This window comes from Pelophylax lessonae (genome assembly GCF_965119305.1).
Source record: "Pelophylax lessonae genome assembly, chromosome: 11".
Taxonomy (NCBI): domain Eukaryota; kingdom Metazoa; phylum Chordata; class Amphibia; order Anura; family Ranidae; genus Pelophylax; species Pelophylax lessonae.
Genome location: NC_138778.1, coordinates 164,854,211 through 164,872,032, shown reverse-complemented (window position 1 = coordinate 164,872,032; position 17,822 = coordinate 164,854,211).

Below are 17,822 nucleotides of genomic sequence, written 5' to 3'. Positions count from 1 at the left end.
GTATCTTTAAAAGCTGTTAGGATTAACACAGAGGAAGTTGCCAGAATTATAGATGCAAATTTCCTGTTCAATAGTTTTAAAAAATGTTTAATTGGAACAATAAGGCCTATCCCTGCACAGTGAATGCAATGGCACAACACTTTACTCGGTAGAAAACAGGACTGTACACTAAAAGGGTATCTGTTATCAGGAAGCCTCTGTCCATGATGTTTGAACCATACAAATATACATTGGGGCATGAAAGAAGAAAAATAGGGGAATACAGTAGAAGCAAGAAAAGGAAAAGTGGGGAAAAGAAAATAGGAAAGAGGGGATCTATGGCTGGGGAGGGTCGAATGTCTCCAGCCCCAGTAGGATATTTGGGAAAATTAGAGGTATACAATTTGTGGTTACAATTTAGACAAAAGCAGGCAGCAGCTACTTTTATAAGTGTATGGCCAATTACAAGATGCTATGTCACATTCTTTCAAGCTCAGTAATGGTGAGAAGGGATGACCTTGTTAGGTACAAGCCTAGCCAAAACGTACTTTTTTAGTATTGGATAATTGGCAGGGAGGTTAGTATTGCTGGCTACCCTTTAGGAGATCAAACTTTATTTTCTAAACTATAAATAAGACAAAAGTTGTGTACAAATCTACTAAAATTCCAACTCTAATAGTTGTTACCAGAATACATGTCTCCACTACTCCTGTGGGGCTGGCAGTCATAACATGTTAAATTAAAACTTACCTTCTGTGACTGTGACACTGGTTACCAGGAAAAAGGAGAGAAACCATTGTTTTTCTATGTATGGCTCTAAATCCTCTCTTTTTTTTAATTATTTCCAGGTTCTCACCACAAAGTGGTTCATCACACCACTGAGCATCACCATGAATCCAAATGTTAACAACTATACTGGAACTGTTTTGGAAAAACATGAAGACCTTAAAGACGCAAAAACTGAAAACGAAAAAATGTTTCTTTCTTATATGTAACATCTATCTTGTTTCCTTTATATACTCTAATTATTTATAAAGGGGGATGTCGAATGTGATTCATAACATGGTTTTAGGGGAGATAAACATTTAGCAATTACTTATTTCTTCCTAGGAATATACTCTGCTGATTCTAGACATACTTTTAATATCACAATGTAAGTTTTTCCATGGACTAACGTTATTCATCCATTAACATATCTAGTTAAAGTATAGATGTACCTTTAGGCACAAACTGAGAATAGTTTCCCACTACTCCCTCCTATTAAAAGGTCCATATAGACTTAGGATGCAGTGCGGACCTGCTCTCTACTGCCCCTCCAGGCAGCATTTACAACCTTCTTCATCTGAGATCTGAGAGCCTCTATTGTAGTGATGGCGAACCTTGGCATCCCAGATGTTTTGGAACTAAATTTCCCATGATGCTCATGCACTCTGCAGTGTAGTTGAGCATCATGGGAAATGTAGTTCCAAAACATCTGAGGTTGCAAAGTTTCCCATCACTGCTCTATTGCAATGCAAGTTATGGACATGAATGGAAGAGCCATCTAGCTGGGTAGTAGAAGGTGGGTTTGCACTGCATCTGAGGTCTGTGTGGGGGCTGGAGGGGCAATTTACAGTGTTATGCAAAACAATTATAACATGTTTTTATCAATACATTGAATATGTCAAGCAAGTTTACATTTTTATAAAACAAACTATGCTTTTAGCTGATTTACTGTTATGTCCTGGAAACACTGGGTTTCAGCCACCAGGCTTCCTATTGATAACTGAATTTAGAGACCTTGAAAATTCGTTCTTAAGGGAATCTTTTTCACATTTTTACAGCTCTTACTATGAAGAAGCCTTTTCCATCTGAGGAAGTTGAATCTATTTTTCCTCCAGATGTAAGGAGTGCCCCCTTTGTGATGTTTGCCATAACAATCATTAGATTTTGAAGATGTCACCCAGTCTAAACTGGCAATAATTGAATTTTTTAGGCAGCAGAAATTGTCAGTATTAGTAAGTAGGACTCTTTGTAAGGAAATGCCCCCCCCCCCCAGCTCCTAATGTTGCTGACTCCTCAATCATGAATTATAGAAAATAGTATACAAAGTTTTTTTTATTTTTTTTATTTCTTATATGGACAGTGTTCAATGTGGTCTCGGATGGGAGTGGACATATGGAGGCAGCAGATACAATCCAATGAGAGCGCCAAACATACATCCAAGAGTCCAAGGTAATTTAATGATAAAATTGATTCATAGCAGAATCTATTCTGCTTTGAGTCACTTTTAACATTAAATTACCTTGGACTCTTGGATGTTTGTTAGGTGCACTTATTGGATTGTACGTGTGTGATTTCTCAACTCTAGGTCCCATCCCTTTCTCCTATGGGTGATCCCTGTCTTGTGGAGTGCTGCTGAACTGGAGCCAATGTGACAATTTCAGTGATCCCCTAAAAAATCTGAATCCAGTGCCCCGTTTGTTCTTGTGTTTGAATATGGAGGCAGCAGGGCATTGTGGGCCAGGAGGTGTGGTATTAATTTCATGTCTGCCTTCCTTGGAAAGGTGCAGCCTGAGATGAATTTTTCATCCATCCTCAAGGTTGAAATACCCCTGACAATAAGAAGCTATAATGTAACTTATTATCCCTAACCATCACACTGTATGTGATTACTGACGCCAGTTGACTCAGTCGAGTAAGTGCGTTACAAATTATGTTGGCTCTTGGACTGTGTTGTCAAACTATAATGTATTTATTCTCTTCATCTTTTATTTATTTTTCCTAATATACTGTATTTCTTTAAATAAACTCTGAATTCTGACTATGCAGAGGTATCTTTTTTTAAGATGTGTATTTTTTTTAAATTTTTCCATATTATATGACAAACAATCAACATAGCAGCTGCCATGTCATAACATGGGGGAAAAATTGGTTATGCATAATTGGTTATGCAGAGCCATAGGAATTGGCATATATATACTCTAGACTAGGGATTGGCCGATTATCGGCAACACTGATATATCGGGGGCTGATATGCACTTTCCCCGATATATCGGAATCAGCCCCTGAGGTTACCGATATTGCGGATATTTAGGGAAAGTGCTTGTACCTTGGTGATGCCTGCAGCTAGAGGCATCACCCCTGTACTGGTGTCCATAGTCGACGGTCGGCTGACTTGTAATGACAACCGACGCGGCTGAGAAGCCGCTCGGCTGTCATTACAAGGAGCTGGAGGGGACGTTTCCCCCCTCCCACCGCTTTCCACAGCTTGCCCGGGTCTCCCGTCCCACTGGGATACCCAGGCATCCCACCTCCACCGCCGCTGCCGCTGAAGAGAAGACCCGGTTCTCCATGTAAAAAACCCCGGAAGTAGCGTCATGACATCATAAAGACTTTTTTTTTGGGGGGGGGGGGGGGCGGGATGCGCGCTTATTGAAGATACATCTGATATAAATATATTCTGGAAAAAATATTCTTAATAAAAATGTAATAGCTAAGAAAGTCCCCCCAACGTTTTAAAGCTAAAGACAATTGGCTGTATACACAGATGCAAAGCATACTGTTAATAGGGGTTGTTTGACCAGCAATAAACATTTTTTTCTGTCTATCCATATCTGGAATTTACACAGCTCTGCCAAACAGCACAGCCCTGTCTGGCAGAGCAGGAGATTTTTCTCTGCTGCTGTGGGTCTTTTCCCTCCACTAGCCTGTGATTGGAGAGTCTGATCTGCTCTCTCCTCCTATTATCATGCCCCTTGTTAAAACAGGAGCTCTGCAAGATAACAGATGGGTTCCTTGTACTGATTTTCTCTCCCACTGTCTGAACTCTGATGTTAAAAAGGATTGCAAGAGGCCAATACCAAGTCAAAATTCATAAACATTGTATTGTCAAAAATATTGGGATGCCTGCCTTTACTCGCACATGAACTGGCATCCCAGTTTTTGTCCGTAGGGTTCAATATTGAGTTTGGCCTTCCTTTGCAGCTATAACAGCTTCAACTCTTCTGGGAAGACTGTCCACATGAGATTGTTTGACCATTCTTCCAAAAGCGCATTTGTGAGGTCCGGCACTGATGTTGTACGACAAGGCCTGACTCGCAGACTCTGCTCTAATTTATCCCAAAGCTGTTGTGTCGGGTTGGGAGCAGGCCAGTCAAGTTCCTCCACTCCAAACTCGCTCATCTATGTCTTTATGAACCTTGCTTTGTGCACTGGTCCAAATCATTTGGTGGAGGGGGATTATGGTTTGGGGTTGTTTTTCAGGGGTTGGGCTTGTCTTCTTAGTTCCAGTAAAGGAAACTCTTAAGGTGTCGGCATACCAAGACATTTTGGACAATTTGATGCTCCCAACTTTATGGGAACAATTTGGGGTTGGCCCCTTCCTGTTCCAACATGACTGCGCACCAATTCACAAACCAAGGTACATAAAGACAGGGATAAGCAAGTTTGGGGTGGAGAAACTTGACTGGCCTGCGCAGAATCCTGACCTCAAGCTGATAGAACACCTTTGGGATGAATTAGAGCAAGGCCTTCTCTTCCAATATCAGTGTCTGACCTCACAAATACACTTCTGGAAGAATGGTCAAACATTCCCATAGGCACACTCCTAAACCTTGTGGACAGCATTCCCAGAAGAGTTGAAGCTGTTACAGCTGCACAGGGTGGGCCAACTTAATATTAAACCTTACGGACTAAGACTGGGATGCCATTAAAGTTCATGTGCGTGTAAAGGCATGCGTCCCAATATCTTTGATAATAAAGTGTATATGCCTTATTCCAGGATTGTCTGGATAGGCACTATCATCCCTCAAATAATTCATAACCAAAATAAGTCCTTGCAAATATGGGAATTTTAAGGTGCTAAATAATGCACAGAATATACTATACTGTTAAAATCTAACCTTTTATTGTAAAATTATTAAAACGTATTCATTTTAAACTTGAAACACCTTTTTTTACAGACACATATTGCATAACATAAATACATAATGCTGCGTGGCCGTTCTTAGTTGGTAGAGTGCTTTGTTTGGGTAATGAACAAGACTCTTCCATGCTAACTAATTACTCAACCCCTGGCTTGTTGTCTTTGCTTTGGAAAGAAAAATTGTCAAGCTCCTATACATATTATCTTTTGGCCTGTTTGGTGTTGATATTGGTCCCCAGGCCCATAATTCCAGTCTTGAATAAACATATTTTTTTATATAAATTTCACAGAACCTGATGAAGTGGGGATGGAGACCCACGAAACTTGACAAAATAACACATTGTATTGCTCCCCCCTACTTAACACCTGTTTCCATAAAGAAGTCAAGTTATGTTGAGCGGAGGAGAATGGATAACAATTTACTGTGAAACACAAGGAAAGGATTCTTATGTAGTTATATTATGCAATATATGTTTGTGAAACCAGTGCTTTCAAGTTTATATGAGCTGTTTTATTGTTTTTTTCAAAGGCTGGATTTTAACAGTATATTCAATTTTGTGCAATACTTGGCACTTTAAAAGTCCCATATTTGTAAGAAACTGCTTTGGTTATCAATAGCAAGTCAAATTCAAGTACTTACACTGCTTGCAAAACATTTTTATTAATATAACAGTGTAAAATCAGGCCTTTCATCAAAAATATGCAGTACAGCACATCTGCTCTTACAGTTTTCTCTTAGCCCTTCTGCAAAGTCCCACACATACCTGTTGAGTCCACCTAATGCAGCTACCTGTGATGTTGTGGCAACAATGCTGCTCTGCTCCTGAATTCAAAGTAGAGTTGCAGGCTTGAATCAGTGATGCAAGGGGTGTTGTTATTGTCATTGTCACTGCTGAATAACAAATGTGTAGCTTGTCAATTAGCACCTGGCCACGCCTAATCTCTCCCACTGCTTTTTGTGTGCTGCGGGGGGGGGGGGGATGAAGGAGGATTTGGCTTATTTAGGACTAGGTAAAGACATTTTTTTTGTTTGCTTTACGAGGCTTATACACCACATACTAATTGGATATGGGATGTATTTTGGCTCCTATACAAGATTAGTTGTACTTTAATGGATGCAGGGCTGCATTTTTAGTGTCCTTTATATTTGCTTGGAGTTCAGCTTTAAAGAGGATTTCTAAGTGTAGCACCCTCTAGTGTGTGCTCTAAGTAGTGAGAGTAGGAAAAACACAACTGGCTCTGGGTTAGACCTGAATCATGAAATCTGGGTCAGGGCTACTAGAGACCAGGGCTGAATGACTCATCCTGGCAGCTCTCTGGTGTCTTCCCCTGTTTCTGGAATATTGGAGAATGTTCTGGAACTAGTGGGTGGGGTGAGGAGAAGCTGATTTAAATATATATGGGCCCTTAGCCAATTCACAGGAGTGGGCCTGGCAGGGGACTGAGAAACCCACGAATAGACATGAGCCATGCCAGCAGGGAGTTCAGGTGTAAGATGGAGTGCTGAGTGCTAAGGGAGGCTGTTGGTGGCCCTTGAGGGGCCCCCTACCAGGGGGGGGTTAGGGGGTTTTACCTCGGGCTGGAGCTTGGGAGGCTGGCCTGGAAGTATCCCACCACAGGAGGCAATTGAAGGGATTTAAGCTGGAGAGGCAGCAGAGAGAGCAAGGAGAGACAGTGAATAGATCAGCACAGTGCAGGAACAAACAAGACTGCCAGCTGTAGCAGGTCTCTCTTGAAGACAGCGATGTACTTAGTATTCATCCAACTTTGTCTTGGGGAATCTCCATGTGTGTGTGCTAGTCAGGAAGACTAGGGGAAGCAAGCAGCCAGGTGGGCTGGTGGCAGCCAAGCGGGCTAGCATTTTCTATAATGGTAGAATTGAGCTCAGTGTCTAAAAGGAGTTGTGTTTTGGGTTTGGTGCCTCAAACCAAGGTTGTTGGGACTTTAAGGGCAAGAGTAAACAAAGTAAAGTATCATAGAATAAAAATTGAACAGTTTATTTTCAAAAAAGTTTTACAAGGTAATAGACAAGTTTGTCGTGGATCATATAGATTAGCTGTACTGGTAGAATCCAAAAAAGGAGTTCCTCAAGATGAGAAAGTTTGTAGTTTTTGTCAGGTATAGCAGAAAAAAAACAGTTCAAGGCTTCCACTTCTCTCCAGCTGTGGGAGAGACAACACCCGGGAGATGCTGCACCTTGAACTGTTTTTTTTTCTGCTATACCTGACAAAAAGACAAACTTTCTCATCTTGAGGAACTCCTTTTTTGGATTCTACCAGTACAGCTAATCTATATGATTTAGCCTAAGCAGCCTTAGTTCCTGATGCGACTTAGAAACCTGGGGAAAACCTTTCACACACGGACCAGACAAAAGAAAGATACATGGTGACTTATCCTTGAAAAAGGCTAATACCTATACAGCCGAAACGCGTAGGGTAATCTCCTGGACATTTTCCTCTGAACAAAGCTCCAAGCCTGAAATACACGCATGGAACAACAGAGACAAATGTTCGTCAAAAGTCACCATTTTTCACCTTGTCACCTACTTTTCTAACTTTTTCACTTCTCTCACCGATGGACCTTAAAGCGGAAGTAAACCCATCCTTCGCTATTTCCACCATAATAAGCCTTCCTACCTAGTGAACTTGTTGCTCTGTGTAAAACGCTTCCTACCTTATCCCTTTCTGTGTAATCTGTCCTTTTCTAATCAATGACGTAATCGGAGCATGCGCAGTTAGTCCAATTTTTCCAGCAGGCTCCTCTCTTGCCGTGGCAATTGTGTTTACACACCGGGGCAACGTAATTTCCTTTGCCTGACGTCAGCTCCGAGATACCGCAAGACTGTTCCCCATTGCAAGCGCTTAGCTTGATAAATACTGGGCACACGCGAGATTAGGGACATGGAAAGGGAGTAAGGGCGGAAGTAAGAGCCGTATTGAACATAGTTACATAGTTACATAGTAGGTGAGGCTGAATAAAGACAAAAGTTAAACCTGTGTAGGTGTGTGTGGCTGTAATCCTCTCACATATCCCTGAATGTTCTGATCCTTGAGATGTACATCTAATAGTCTTTTGAAAGCCACCATACTACCCGCAGAAACCACCTCTTGTGGTAGAGAATTCCACAATCTTGTAGCCCTAACAGTAAAGAACCCTCCACGTTCCCTGAGGTTAAAACACTTCTCCTCTAATCGCATTGTATGCCCCCGAGTCCTCATGCAATCCCTTTTTTTCTAAGCTGAGATCCCCCTTGAGACATTTAAAAATTGCTATCATGTCCCCCCTCAGGCGTCTCTTCTCCATGGAGAATAAATCAAGCGATTGCAGACGCTCTTCATAGTTAAGGTCCTCCAACCCCCTAATTAGTTTAGTTACCCTTCTCTGGACTCTCTCCAGCTCCAACACATCCCTCCTGAGGACTGGCGACCAGAACTGGACAGAATACTCCACATGTGGTCGGACCAGAGTTTTATAAAGTGGAAGGATTATAGTCTTATCTCTGGAATACATCCCTTTCTTTATGCATGCTAATATTCTGCTGGCTTTGGCAGCTGCCGCTTGACATTGCATGCTGTTGCCTAGTCTATCATCAACCAAGACTCCCAGATCTTTCTCCATTTTTGATTCCCCCAGAGGTTCCCCCCCTAACGTGTATTGTGCTTTTATGTTTTTAGTCCCCAAGTGCAAAACCTTACACTTCTCCACGTTAAACCTCATTTGCCAAGTCGTTGCCCACTCCGTTATTTTGTCCAGGTCATCCTGTAGGATATCTGCTTCATGCTGTGCAATTATTGCCCTGCCCAATTTTGTGTCATCTGCAAAACCTGATATCGAACTACTGATCCCGTCCTCAATGCTGTTTATGAATAAATTGAACAAGGTCGGTCCCAGGATTGAGCCTTGGGGGACCCCGCTTACTACCTCAGACCAGTCTGAGTATGCACTGTTTAATGCCACCCTTTGGACACGGCCTTTTAGCCAGTTCCGTATCCAAGAGCAAACCCTGCTGTCGATACCTGCAGACCTTATTTTATAAATGAAGCACTTGTGGGGAACTGTATCAAACGCCTTAGTGAAATCCATGTACACCACATCCACTGGTCTGCCCCTATCTAGCTCAAAGCTCACCTCCTCGTAGAATGTTAAGAGGGAAACATCTTAAAATGGGAGATGGAAATCAGCATGGCGGCTGCCAAGGGAAAAAAAGAGCTTTATCAAATACAATGTTTTTACAAGTAAGAAGCCTTCATATATTTTCCCTATGCGGTGCTTTGATTTAATCAATCAATCAATTTCATCATGTCTCTTTTCAGGTAGAAGTATGAGAGTTTACTACCGCTTTAAACCCATCCACGACAAACTTGTCTATTACCTTGTAAAACTTTTTTGAAAATAAACTGTTCAATTTTTATTCTATGATACTTTACTTTGTTTACTCTTGCCCTTAAAGTCCCAACAACCTTGGTTTGAGGCACCAAACCCACAACACAATGATTTCACAGGGACGGTGGCAAAACCTTACTATAGGGCATCCTAGAGATCAAAACCCCTTTTCCAGTGTCTAAAAGGAAGCAGAAGGTCATGAGAGATGTTGTTCACTCCTCAATGTGCTAAATTATCCACAAAGGGACGGGAAGTTCCTTGCCTGCAATGGGCTGTTGCTGAATTAACAAAGTGACCATTAGTTCCACCAAGAGTGATCAGCAGGAAGAAGAGGATTTTTGTAAATAGGGAGGAAGTTATTCCCTGTCCTGTGTTTTTGACGTTTTTCAAGTTGGGCATCCCATAATTTCCTACCCCATCCAAGTTATCATCCTCTAATAAAACAACAAAAACAAACCCAGGACTGTTTTCAACATTGTGTAAAAGAAGGAAACACAGTGTGACTGGCTGTGCAGCAGTGGGGAACCCTAATTTCAGCGACTCCTACGGGGTAGTGCTACACAAGTATGGATATTTTATACATAGTTACATTGGTCCATGTTTGACCAATGCAGCTATGTATATACCATACCTGTCCAATGCCTCTGGAAGCTGGAAGTAGACACACTGCTACTCAAGAGACATCAAGATTTTTGGAGACCCTGTGGACTTTTAATGTGCTGACCAGTAAAACCAGCCCATCTGAAAAATCCCTGACTTGGTATGAGAAACCACTATATTGTCAATGTTACGTATACTGTATCAATATTTAATCCATCTCTATATTCACAGTAACGTATATATCATATGCTGTATGTGGGGTCCTCATAAGCCTTGATGTGTTTTGCGGAAAATATCTCCTACCTTAGAAGGAGTTCAAGGAGATTGCAATCTACATGGTTGTGAGAAGAGACAGATATTTTCACATACATGTACCATATGTATACACAACATTTTATTCAATTGTGTTTAAATTTATTAAATAGATTGCAATCTTCCTGAACTCCTCCTGTAGAAATGAGTATTTTCCAGGAAGCTCGTCAAACTTTATGAAGAATTAATGCAAAGCATTCTCTGATTTGAGGAGGTGGAGAAGTGGGATGGTGAGTCTGTTTTTAGGACTGCAACTCATTGAATAGTGTAAAGATTGGGGTGATTAGACTTGAGTGGTGCATGCATTTTTAAGAAGTTGAGCCAGTCTAGAACTGCATTTTTAAGGGCATGACAGCCCACTTTTATTTAAAGGAACAGAAAGACTCACAAAAGAGAGAAATTTTCCCACGCAGGGGTTTCACCATTACTGTAACTTGCACAATGCTTCAGCCTCCTGGCTTACTCACTTGCCACATGGCTGCTTTAGGCTTCATGCCTGACCTTGGGTCTGCTCAACAGACCAACAAAAAGGTATAGTTCAGTCAAGCTCTCTTGGGATCAGCTCTTCGCTGCTCAGATGTGGATTACATCTGACTCCCATGCACAGACCTCTTGTCTGTTGGGTGGAGCCCTGAGCTCTAACCTCGAGTCTCTTATGAACCCAGCCCACACCTGTCAGCATGCCTGCCTCTCCAAAAATCTGGCTTAAACTTCTAAAATAAACAGTGGCACAGCCTGGCATCTCTACAATAGGTTCAGCTTCACTGTCCAGAACTAATATTTAGTACATTATACTTAGCCCTCATTCATATAAATGGTTACTTGTGTGCCCAATGCAGGGCTGCATTCTGCTGGCATGGGGATGCACAGTTTTTCCGTGCATCCCTGTGCTGGCATTCCTATTAATGTCTATTGGGACATGCATCTGCACAGACACAGCCGCTGCGTCCTAATTTGACAACTGTACAGGTGCAGTTGTGTGTCCCTGAACTAACCCTGGATGAGTTCGGGGACACACAATGGACATAAGCAGGAATTCCTTCAGTATCAAGTATGAACTGTAAAGGTGTATCTCTCTCCAAATATACATGCCATGATATCATTCACATCCAAATTGAATCACCAGCAACAGAAAAAAGTAATCGTCATAGTGCAGTATTTATTTGTGAAACATGGACAATATATAAGATAAAATCAACTAAAAAATGGATTTAAAACATCTTCACAAATTATTAAAATGTGCCAAATTAGTATAGAGTGGTGTTAGAACCTCAGGCAAATAACCACACTCTACAGCTGTTTCATGCGACTGAGTGTCCTCAGGAGCTTGTATACATCCTATATAGCGGCCATTATTATGTCGTCCATTACGGGAACTCCATACCGTCACTTCTGGTTATCGTCCGGAGGCGGTAACGTCATTTCAGTAATCATTCACGTGAACGAACCCTTAGATACTTAGATAAAAAAAAAACCTTGCAGTATTAATTCTTATGGTTGAACTAGATGGACTTGTGTCTTTTTTTAGCCATATTAATTATGTAACTATGTAATGCTTGTTAAGTCCAGTGAAGAGAGGAAAAGGCTGTAATACATTATTCTTTGCTTCCCTGGCCATCAGCGCTGTTCTTTCCAACTTCTTATGCTGTGGGAGGACCGTTGGCTTTCTGAAGTACAATGCGGGACTATTGGTCTAGAATTGTATTTGATGCTATCACCGCCTGGAGTGCCTTAGCAAAGAAGCTTTGGGGGGGGGGGCAGGCACACAATTGGAGGGAGCCTGCTTAGGTGAGTAATAGGGAAAATATTACATCCTTTTCCTCTACCCTTTGACTTAACAAACATTTAACCCTTACCATATGGGGGGAGAGGGTCCCCACTGCATTGGTGTTTTTTTTTTCGCAGAGGAGTGGGGCTGAGCCTGTACAATGGAGCACAAAGTGCAGAAGGTAACCCTGGCTCTGACTCTGTCGATCAGCTGTCACATTTGCCTAGGCAAGTAGTGTTGCCAGGGTCAGTGAGCAGACATTGCGTCCTATTCTGACTGCATGTACCACTTGCCCCCACCTTGTTTTGACATAAGCAGAAATATTTAGCCCAGGTAACATATCCATTCTGGGATTTTTTGCTGAGACATCATCCCCGTGGCTGTTGGATTCAGCTGGAGCACTATTCACAGGGAGAAAGTCTCCAAAAGCCTGTTTGACCTGCCTGTCCTTTAATTTCAGTAAGAGGACATCTTATCTGGGTGTTGGTGTTTGGTCTTTATGATGGAGCAATGGAGTTTAATCCATCTTCGATCTTGGCTGTTTGAACCACTTACCTTTTATCATCTTCTTCGTGGGACTGTTTTTCACATTGGACATTTATACATTACTTTTTTATTTATTAATCACTTGTTAGCGCAACATGTTGTATATTTCTTATATAATAGTACAGTAAAAAACCTGTTTTTTTATGCACAGCAGCCACATGATCAGATATCTGTCTTGCTGAATTCGGATCAAAACCTCTTACCGCAAGCTGTTGGAGACAGCTCTGTTAGTGAGTTGGGAGCATGCCCTGAGCATGTCCTCAGCAAATAACCTCAGTGTTGCAGATGGCTGGGCGTTAAGGCCCACTTTTCCTGCTGCTATATATATTTTATATATATAATATCTCACAAAAGTGAGTACACCCCTCACATTTTTGTAACTATTTTATTCTATCTTTTCATATGACAACACTGGCACTTGTGTACAGCTTGTATAACAGTGTAAATTTGCTGTCCCCTCAAAATAACTCAACACAGCCATTAATGTCTAAACTGCTGGCAACAAAAGTGAGTACACTCCTAAGTTAAAATGTCCAAAATTGGTCCCAATTAGCCATTTTCCCTCCCTGATGTCATGAGACTTGTTAGTGTTACAAGGTCTCAGGTGTGAATGGGAGCAGGTGTGTTAAATTTGGTGTTATTGCTCTCACTTTCTCAGACTGGTCACTGGAAGTTCAACATGGCACCTCAGGGCACAGAACTCTCTGAGGATCCGAAAAAAAGATATTGTTGCTCTACATAAAGATGGCCAGGCTATAAGAAAATTGCCAAGACCCTGAAACTGAGCTGCAGCATGGTGGCCAAGACCAAACAGCGGTTTAACAGGACAGGTTCCATCAAAACAGACCCTGACATTTTTGACCAAAGAAGTTGAGCGCACATTCTCAGCGTCATATCCAGAGGTTGTCTTTGGGAAATAGACATATGAGTGCTGCCAGCATTGCTGCAGAGGTTGAAGAGGTGGGGGGTCAGCCTGTCAGTGCTCAAACCATATGCCGCACGCTGAATTAAATTGGTCTGCATGGCTGTCGTCCCAGAAGGAAGCCTTTTCTAAAGATAATGCACAAGAAAGCCCACAAACTGTTTGCTGAAGACAAGCAAACAAAGGACACGAGTTACTGGTTCAGATTGTGTCAAGCGTGTGTGGCGGCAACCAGGTGAGGAGTACAAACACAAGTGTGTCTTGCTACAGTCAAGCATGGTGGTGGGAGTATCATGGTCTAGGGCTGCATGAGTGCTGCTGGCACTGGGGAGCTACAGTTCATTGAGGGAACCATGAATGCCAACATGTACTGTGACATACTGAAGCAGAGCATGATTCCCTCCCTTGGGAGACTGGGCCGCAGGGCAGTATTCCAACATGATAACGACCCCAAACACACCTCCATAATGACCACGGCCTTGCTAAAGAGCCTGAGGGTAAAGGTGATGGACTGGCCAAGCATATCTCCAGACTTAAACCCTATTGAGCGTCTGTAGGGCATCCTCAAACTGAAGGTCTCTAACATCCACCAGCTCTGTGATGTCGTCATGGAGGAGTGGAAGAGGAATCCAGTGGCAATCTGTGAAGCTCTGATGAACTACATGCCCAAGAGGATTAAGCCAGTGCTGGAAAATAATAGAGGCCACACAAAATAGTGACACTTTGGGCCCAATTTGGATATTTTCGCTTAGGGGTGCACTCATTTTTGTTGCCAGCGGTTTAGACATTAATGGCTGTGTGTTGAATTATTTTGAATGAATTTACACTGTTATACAAGCTGTACACTCACTACTTTACATTGTAGCAAAGTGTCATTTATTCACATGAAAATATATAATACAATATTTACAAAAATGTGAGGGGTGTACTCACTTTTGTGAGATATTGTATGTTTGGGGGGTTCTAAGTATTTTCTAGCAAAAATACAAATTTAAACTTGTGAACTAAAAGTTTCAGAAAAGCCTGGTTGGCAAGTGGTTAAAGGCCCATTCCACATTTTGAAGTTACAATAAAGTATTTTGGTCAGCTCACCTGTACATTTTGATATTGAATGTGGAATTTTGCCCTTAAAAACTAGGCAAAATGTATTATAAGCAACAATACCATATTTAGGAATATTTTACTACTAAGCTTATGTAATTTACTGTCTGACAGAGCTACACTTCCTTTTGAAATGTTTAGGCTCGGCTACTGAAAGTATAAATACTCATAATGAAAAAAAATGATTGATGTGCATTCATTTTGTTTTCATTTTGTGACACATCAATTGATGTCTGAATTTTTTATAAGCATCAGACATTTTGTTTACATAGAGAAACATCATTTTTAAATCTCCATCACTGGGTTCCTCCCTGTTATATGAAAACATAAACTATAGCTTCAACTTGCTTATTAGGAGGGCTAAGACATTTAAATACCTTAAACCTATATGTGCAAACATTACCTGTCTTCAGGTCTTTTTGCCTCCAACCACCTTCCCCTAAGGTCTTAAGCCCCAACTTCCCCTAAACATTTCAGGCTAACAACCCCACAAAACAAAGAGGCATTCTTATAGCCACTTCAAAAAGGCCCTAACTTTTTCTGTAATAAACCAATTTTAGACCCTTCAGGTTAAAATCTTGTAATTCAAGGATGCTCCAAGATGCTGACATAGCAATCCTCTCCTACTGTGAACCTAATTCAAAACAACTCCGCTTTCTCTCCATATACTGTATGTTCCAACTTACAAAGGCAGCAGAAGGGAATGTTCTTTTTCTGAGGGAATTTCGCCAACCACTTGACAACTCACTTATAAGGTGTACATCCCCCAAGGAAGCCCCCTTCATAGATTCCTTGACCTCCTAGACCATCACTGCCTAGTTGATGTATGGAGAGATATGCGTAAAGGATGATCGAACTTTTGAAAAGTTCGGTTCGACCAGAACACCCGAATTTTCCAAAAGTTCGGCCCGGATTTCAGAACCCCATTGAAATCAATGGGACCCGAACTTCGGTAATCAAAAAACACCATTTTGAAGCCCTAAAAGCAAATAAATGCCCCTAAAAAGTGCCTAGGGTTCTGGGTCATGCCCCATTAACTATTAATCACACAAAAAAAAGTTCTTAAAAATTGTCATCTTTGATAAAAAAGCCAATTATTGAAAAAAAAAAAAAAGAGAGATTTTTTGATTTTTACTTTGGATTTAGTATCTGGGGGGTCTAAAATGTGTGCATGTGAGGTTTCAGCTCTGCAGCATGTCCAGAACCATAAAAAAAAAAAAGATACTTTTTCAGTAGAACAGGGATGTTGGTCGGGACCCTCCTTTAACTTTAACACCTATATGATCTTTTTTTCTGGTTCTGGACATGCTACAGAGCTGAAACTTCACAGGTACACCTTTTAGACCCCCCCAGACACAAAATCACACAAAAAAAGTTCTTAAAAATTGTCATTTTTGATAAAAAAGCCAATTATTGAAAAAAAAAAAAAAAGAGAGATTTTTTGATTTTTACTTTGGATTTAGTATCTGGGGGGTCTAAAAGGTGTACATGTGAAGTTTCAGCTCTGTAGCATGTCCAGAACCAGAAAAAAAAAGATCGTTTGTATTAGAAAACTTTCTAAAAGGGGGTTAGCTTCGCTGCTGTAACACCTTGCCGGTTTAATAGCAGGCATTTTTTTGAGTTCTTTGCAGTCAGGAAAAACATCTGAACTTGTGTATAGTGGTACTGTGCACAAGTTCTGATGTTTTGCCTGCCTCCAAAACCCCCCAAAATTGCCAGCAAAAACACACCTGGGCATTTTTTTTTTGACGCTAGCGTTCTTTTTGGCATTTTTTGGGGTTCTTTTGAGGCAGGCAAAACATCTGAACTTGTGTATAGTGGTACTGTGCACAAGTTCAGATGTTTTGCCTGCCTCCAAAACCCCCCAAAAAATGCCAGCAAAAACACACCTGGGCATTTTTTTTTGACGCTAGCGTTTTTTTGGCATTTTTTTGGGTTCTTTTGAGGCAGGCAAAACATCTGAACATGTGTATAGGGGGTATATATAGACATATATGTCTGAATATATACCCCTAGACATATATAGGTGTGATAGTAGCAGAAATATATTACTGTAAATGATTTCATTAGTGCAAGCATTTATTTCTGCTACTATCACACCTACATATGTCTAGGGGTATATATTAAGACATATATGTCTATATATACCCCCTATACACATGTTCAGATGTCATGTCTGACATCAAACATGTCCTCAAAAAAGCACTGGCAGTGGCAGCCCTTGCAGCATAAAAAATGCTTGGCTGGTGAGAAGCCATATGGGTGTGATGAAGCTATTCAGAGAAATGATCATTTCTCTATAGCGGTCACCCTGCTATGGAAGGGTTTTGTCACCCTGCCATAGCAGTCACTGCCAGTTAACCCTACACTACACTACGGTCCCCTGACACTTAAAACTTTCCCTACAGAAACTCAATTTTTGAAGCTAACTAAAGTGTAAAGGAGCACTCTAACTACACTAGATATCCCTTTCCTCACACTAATAAATGCTAAATGACACTTTTAAAGTAAAATTCACAGAACTGCTTCCACTCTCTTCCATGTCCAGTATAACAATGCTAGGAATATGGCGGGGGCGATCTTATATACTGGGGGGCGTATTCACTAATGATTGGTCTAGGGACCCCCTAGTCACTCCAATCACATTCCTAGCATTCTCCTGCCCCCTCAATTGGCTTTTGCTAATGGTTCTGGTCCAATCACAGGCTTTTAAAGCCCATTTCCTGAAGCATTGCATTTTGGGCGGTTCTGGTTGCCGAATTCCGAACTTTTTGGGCAAAAAGTTCTAAATTCGGCCGAACCTCGAACACCCAATGTTCGGGCCGAACCGATGGTGGACCCGAACCGTTCGATCATCCCTAATATGCACCTCAATACTAAAGACTTACTACTCAGCTCCCTATCAAGTACACATCAGAATTGATTACATCTTTGTTTAAAGGCAATACCTTACAGAAATCACAAAAGCCTCTATTCTAGCAACGTCCTGATCAGATCACAACCCAGCCATAATCTCCTGTTCCTCCTTCATTACCAAATCTTAATGATCTTCATGGATCCTAAATGACTCTTTACTCTCAACTAGGATTATTGTGTAGAATCTCTATGTAAACGCTAGTGAATACTGTACTGATTACTGAATACTTTACTCTCAATACCTACTCAGTCTCAGATCCCTGTGCAATCTGGTGAGCATTTAATCCTGTTCTCAAAGGCCACTTTATCGATAAAGCTTAAAAAAAAAAAAAAAAATAGAATTGGAAAAAAAAAATCCAAACTAGATCTTTTTTTTAGTGTCTTCCTCT